This window comes from Echinops telfairi, unplaced genomic scaffold (assembly GCF_000313985.2).
Source record: "Echinops telfairi isolate 266 unplaced genomic scaffold, ASM31398v2 ScPeMD7_7457;HRSCAF=8495, whole genome shotgun sequence".
Classification (NCBI taxonomy): Eukaryota; Metazoa; Chordata; class Mammalia; order Afrosoricida; family Tenrecidae; genus Echinops; species Echinops telfairi.
This window is the reverse complement of record NW_022111357.1, coordinates 16,346,208-16,353,047: the sequence shown is the minus strand read 5'-3', so window position 1 is coordinate 16,353,047 and position 6,840 is coordinate 16,346,208. Positions and strand designations below refer to the sequence as shown.

Genomic DNA, 6,840 nt, shown 5'->3' with positions numbered 1-6,840 from the left:
AGACTCATAGCAACTGGATAAGAACAGGGTTCTCCTAGTTTCAGAGAGCGTAACTCTTTTGTTTGTTGCGGTTTTGTGTGTGTGTGTGTGTGTGTGTGTGGTTTCAGCATTACTTTAATGCTTTGCACATGAGCACATCAGAGTTATTTTTTGGAACAAAAAGTCTTCGGTGTGTTGTGGGTTTCCTTGATGTCCAACCTCAGCTGGTGGCAGCAATCCCATGCATCTGTAATTGGCTGATCCAGACGCAGCAGGCACTGAGACAGTCAGAATGAGCACCACCAGACACAGTCGGAAGAAAGCTTTGGAGGGCTTTGTCAGTCGTCCTGATTCAATTTGCTGTTAAGGTAGAGCTGGGTGCTGGGTACATTATCCAGGATCAGCTGCTAGTCGGTGGCCCACGGAACTCACGTCGCCCCACATGCCTGCCGCGCGAATGCCCTCCCCTCCGAGCACTTAAGTCTATGGGAGTAGAAAGCCCTGTCTTTTTTCCGCAGAGCTCCTGGTGGTTTTGCGATTCACAGGCCAACACATAACCGCCACACCACCAGGCACCCTTACTTGTTCAGTCATGCTGGGTCTTAACTGGCAAACTATGAAAAGTTCGGGGCCAGCCAAGTAGTCACAAAACTCATCACAGATGCCAAGCGATCTTTCTAGCCTGATATCCCTGCTCATTCTTTTTCACCCGTTTCCCCCCCTTTTTCCTGACCACCCTTTTAAGATGCCATTTAAATGTACATTAATCTATTCAACAAATGTGTATAGAGTGAGTGCTCATGGTGTAGATCCTGGTACATACTGATGGATGAGACCACTCTCCTTAGGGAGTTTATAGTCTCCAGTGGGAAAATAGACCATACAAATGTACAACAGAGTGGCTGTTATGAGGTGGTGTCGAGCTGATTCCCATTCCCAGCAACCCTGTAAGCAGTGCCCAGTCTGGTGCCATCCTCACGTGTGAGTGCACCCCGTTATACTCGTGGTGCCCGTCCATCTCCCTGAGGGGCTTCTACCTTTTCACTAGCCCCCTTCTCCAGGAACTGGTCTCTCATGATAACATGTCCAAAATACGTGAGACGACGTCTGGTCATCTCCTCTAAGGGATATTCTGGCTGTAATTCTTCCCATGCAGCTCTGCCCCTTCTTCTGGAAGTCTGCAGTCCTTTCAGCATTTTCCAACACACTGCCAGTGTATAAATCCCGCTGCTTTCCCTATTCAGGACTCGGCTTTCACATGCATCGGTGGTGACTGAAATGCCATGTCTTGGATCAGGCATACCCTACTCCTCACAGTGACGTCTTTTCTTTTGCATACTTTAAAGAAGTCTTGTGCAGCAGATTTGCCCCGTGAAATACATCGTTTGGTTTCCTGACTACTGCTTCATGGTGCGGGTTGTGGAGACAAACTCACTGCCCTCAAGCTGATGCCGGCTCCTCTCGACCTTACAGGACAGGGTAGACTCGCACAATTTCAATATGTTCTCCTTTTATCCTGAGGGCTTGGTCCAACCAGGAGGATAATTTTATTTGGATGTGTAATCCATACGGAAAGCGATAGTTCTTCATCATCAACCAGTGGTTCAGCTCACTGCAACAGTCAGCAACTCAACAGAGTATGTCATCTGCATATTGGGGTGTGTTGATGAGTCTTCCTCCCACTTCCGATGCCCTGCTCTTCGCCATACAGTCCAGCTGCCTGCAGTATTTGCTGAGCACACGAATGGAATAACTGTGAAAGGGACAAATCAACTGCCATGGTGGGACTCAAATAATATAATAACCACCTTGCTGCCCTACTGGCCATTCTGAGTTTATAAAAAAAAAAGATAAACCGAAAGGTAGTTTATTATTTCATAGTTAATACTTAAATTCGAACAATAAAAGAGGTACACAAAACTAGATTATAAGAGGTTTTTTTGTTTTAAAATATTAATGAAAAATATCACATAATGCCTGACACACACAAAAACCATAAAACTGTTATTTAAGATATTTCCATATTGCTTCTGGATTGGCATCCTCACTTGCAGTATTCATTTTTATCCAAGCATCATTTATCTTAAACCACGTTTTCACTGTTGGAGGAGGATTGCGTTCCTTTGGGTGGGCCAATTAGACAACAGTCACTGTGTTTGCTACATTAGAAACAGGCGACTTCTCTGCTCTGAACATAGTAACTCATTTAGAAAAAAAAACTTTCTGTTTCGGCTGATCTTACAGTATTTGTTCTGACAGTATTGTTATCTCTTTAGACACTTTCAGGAATTGCACAATTCAGTCATCAAATGCCCACTCCTGGGAATTTGGGGTGTTAACACAAAGCTGAAATAAACGACTGCATATCATCCTCTGGTTGTTGGCACTTTTTCTCTTTACGTCCTATGTTTATTTAATGACGTAACAAACACCGGTAACAAAAATGTAGTATTTCATCCAAAGTATAACCAGTTTTAGGGGGTCTGGTGGGTCCCTTGGACAGACCTGTCAGCTAACCATGAAGCACTTCACCACTTTCTCCACTAGCCTCACCGCCATTGGGCTCAGCAACCCCACCCACTAGGACTCCTAGTCACTGTGATCGAAAAGGTGAACTCACTGCATGCAAATTATACTGCAAGAAACTTAAATTTTAAAGAATAGTATATGGAGAAAATATGCATGGCCAGGATTATATTTTTAAATGTTTTTAATCACAGAAATAAAACAACCCATTCTTTTAAAATATCAGAACACGACAGTAGATCTAAATAGGTTCTGCATAGTCAAGGCCTCCAATCCTGATCGCCCTCCTTTCCAGAGGGAATCACTGTGTCCTTACAATTAAAAAAAAAAAAGTGTCTATTGTAGCCATAGAAAATACATAGCACTGGGTTGTGTGTGTCATTATATTGACAGCATCATGCTCTACCCTCTTCACTTGTCGCTTGTTACATTGTTCCGATAAACGTTGATGAATCTAACTTAGTCACTCGAAACCCAGTATTATTGCTCCCCTCCACATCAACGGTCACTTTACTGCAGCTCTTCATCACTCAACTTTTACCCAACGTTTTAAAAATACTGATACAGCAGGCCATCTAAGACAAGGGGGCTTCAAAAAATGATGGGAAAATCCCATTACCCAGGAACGTTTTGAACGCCCCTCAAATATAGTTTGTTTATCCCTTGTGGAAGTGGCAGCAAGGTTGCTCCCTGCCTTTCCTTCAAGTGATGCCTTGCCCCTTCCCGTGCACGTCTGCCGAGACCCCTCCCAGGTGGGTGGCTGGGGGTAACACAAATCTGTGTGTTTTCAGTTTTAATAAATTGGGATTTGTGTTTTCCCCAGTTTGATAGACACAGCACCTAGGAGGGTGCCAGGCGCCCAGGAGGCGCTGGGTGAAAGGCTCCATGCAAATGAGGCCTGGGTTGCCCCGCAGAAACTGCTCTTCTGGTGGCCCGGCAGCTGGTTCTTTGGCGGGTGACAAAGAGATTCCCCAACTGCAGCCGAGCCGCACGTCACTGGTACGTCCGCGACCACGCTTCCCCGTCACTCCCTCGGAGCCCGCCCTCTTCTTCCCAGCAAGCAGTGCGCTAATTTACATATCAGCTCATGTTTATGTCTTTGCTTCTAAATACAAATCGAACGGATAAATCCTAGATTCTACTCTTCATAATCGACGCATAAGAGCTTGTAATTCCGTTTTAGATTTAGGACTATGAAATACGAAATCGCATGGGATATTTCTCTCCCCCACCTTAATCTTAAGATAGATTCGCTATCATTGCCACTCGGCGGTCAGCAAGCACCTGCTTTAAAAAAGGGCTTCTGTCGTTAAGTGGCACACGTAGGGCATCTCTATTGCTCTACGTGCGGAATCGACATCAAGAGATTTCGGAAGCGTAATTTTTGTTACCTGGGCTGCTAGTGATCGTTGGTCCTGGCGCCCTGTATTAGTGAAGAAATACAGAAGCTTTGCGTGTTCTGGTGGCAACTTGTCCTGTTACAGTTACGTGCTTTCTTTTCTTCTCCCTTTAGTGTTTGCTATATAATGGAAGTCTGAACTCTTTCTGTTCAGACAATACAGCTTTTTTTTTCTATACTTAAGGGGAAAAAAGCAGGCTTTTTAATATTTTGAAAGTTTTTGTTTCGACAGTGAACATATCCTGTATTAGAAAGAGCAAAAACCAGACTCCACTGAGTAATTTCTGATTTGTAAAAACTCTATGAGACTTACTGGACTTGTTCCTGTAAGTTTTCAAAACGATAACTTTTTCCAGCAGTAAGAAAGAAAGTCTCATCTCGCCCGATAAAGCTGGTGGTGGTTCCAAAGTGCTGACTTTGTGATTAGCAGGCCAACAGTAACCCACCACGTTATTTTTTTGGCTGAAAATTGTGCCACAGGTGTAAATTCAGTTCTAGGGAAGGTGGCAAAGGAGCCACCAAGTCTATTTTAATTAGTAAACCTGTTTTGTTTCTGTGATTTTGTATTTTTGTCCTGCGTGCCCCACCCCACTCTACCCTAGACTTTCTAACGTGACCCTTTTCAAAGTAGTTGGTAGTAGCTGGACACTGACACCATCTAGTTCTGGTCTCAGCATTGTGGAGGCTGATGTTCACAAGGTCCATTAGTGTGTCTGATTTTCTGTACAGTTCTTTCCTTCAAATCTCTCTTGAAGCAGTAAGAAGCCAACTAGTTGCACACATTAGAAAAATTCAAGTTTAAACAAATTGGTTTTTACCTGTGGGTACCCTGGTTTTCCACCAGTTGTCTGTCAGTTTGTTGTACCATGGTGGTACATTTTGAATGCCAGTAGGGTCACCCAAAGTGAACAGGAGTCAGCGGAGCTGCCTTCCAGACAGAACAGACAATTTCAGGAGTCCTGGGTGAATGGAAGCAGAATATTGTCAGGGATAGCACTGGAGGATGGGCCCTCAGGTCAGAGGGAACCAAAAAATGTGACTGAGAAGAGCTGATTTCTCAGAGGGGATTCGACCATGATGATGTGAGGTGGGTAAAGCTTGTGGGGGTGGAACCTTTGGGATCGTCATTTGCTGATGTGGCACCACTCAAGGTTGGGAGAAACAGCTGTAAAAATCTGCTAGTGATTAGAATTGCCTCATATGCATGTGAAAGTTGGACATTGAATAAAGAAGATCAAAAAAGTATTCCAATTGTGGTGCTGAAAAAGACAAAGTACATGGACTGCTAAAAGGACAAACCAATTTATCTTGGAAGAAGTATGACCAGAGTGCTTCTTAGAGGCAAGAATGGCAAGACTTCATCTTACATACTTTGGACATGTTGTCAGGAGAGACCAGTCCCTAGCAAAGGAGATCATAGAGGCGAAGAAGGTTGCTAAAGGAGATAGATTGACACCTGGCTGCAACAATGGGTTTAAGCATAGAAACATTTGTGAGGATGATGCACAACTGGACGGTATTCTGTTTTTACAATTATTTTCCCAACCCATGCATGTCCCTCCCTAAAGCTCTGAATTCGATAACTTTAAGGACAAACATGTATAGGGAGGCTTAACCTCCAGATAAGGTGTTTGAGTCAGTGCCAGATGGTAAGGGGGATGGGTGGGGCGGAGTGATTTCTAGGCTTCTGGATCTAAGAACCTCACTTGGAAAATTTGGGATTGACTTTTTGAACTTTGTGCACTTCCCTGTTGAAGAGAAGTTGCCCATTAACTTGGAGACACAGGCCCTCAGTGGAGGGCAAGGCTAGGAGGAGAGGGCATGAGGGCGACACCAGGTGCTGCCTCTCCTGCTTTGCCTTCAGCCTCTGGATCTCTCCAGATCTCGTCCTAGGTCCATCAGCTTTGTTTTTGTTCTTCTCGCCCTGGTGCAGATGTCTGCAAGGCTCTGGAGATATACATATACATATATATATAATCATTTCATTGGGGGCTCCTACAACTCTTATCACAATCCATGCATACATCCATTATGTCAAGCACATTTGTACATTTGTGCCATCATCATTCTCAAAACATTTGCTTTCTACTTGAGCCCTTGGTATCAGCTCATTTTTTCTCCTCCCTCCCCTCCCTCATGAACCCTTGATAATTTATAAATTATTATTATTTTGTCATATCTTACACTGTCCCACATCTCCTTTCACCCACTTTTCTATTGTCCATCCCCCAAGGAGGAGGTTATATGTAGGTCCTTGTAATCGGTTCCCCCCTTTCTACCCCACCTTCCCTCTACCCTCCTGGTATCGCCACTCTCACCACTGGTCCTGAAGGGATCATCTGTCCTGGATTCCCTGTGTTTCCTATCTGTACCAGTGTACATCCTCTGGTCTAGCCAGACTTGTAAGGTAGAATTGGGATAATAGTGTGTGTGGGGGGGGTCAGAAGCATTTAGGAACTGAGGAAAGTTGTATGTTTCATCGTTGCTACACTGCACCCTGACTGGCTTGTCTCCTCTTTGCGGCCCTTCTGTAAAGGGATGTCCAGTTGCCTACAGGTGGGTCTTGGTTCCCCAATCTGCACTCCCCTTCATTCATAATGGTTTGACTTTTTGTTCTTTGATGCCTGATCCCTGATCCCTTGGCTCTGGATATTTTAAGACTCCCTTTCCAGACTGCCATTCTCTAACAGGGACAGGGCCTCTGTATACTTGTTTGGAACACCACTGAGCTCGCCAGGAACGTGACATTGCCCCCAAATTGGTTAAGCCAGTGTGTCTGAAAGCTGGTTTTCATATCTTAGATAAATTTGACTTCTCATGGACTGGAGAAAATTGAGAGCCCACCCCGATCCCCAGCCCCCTCAAAAGCCAATGCGAGACACACCACTGCCACCCACTGGACGCTGTGAGACATGACGTGTGAGCTCGTCCTCAGG

General features: G+C 44.7%; 1 non-coding gene across 1 annotated transcript; it reads left to right on the top strand.

Annotated features, from left to right (window-relative positions):
* The first annotated feature begins 3,797 nt into the window (after window positions 1–3,797).
* LOC115872788 lies at window positions 3,798–3,931 on the top strand. The gene has a single exon (XR_004048034.1). It is a non-coding gene; the product is annotated as a U11 spliceosomal RNA (small nuclear RNA).
* Window positions 3,932–6,840: the final 2,909 nt, after the last annotated feature.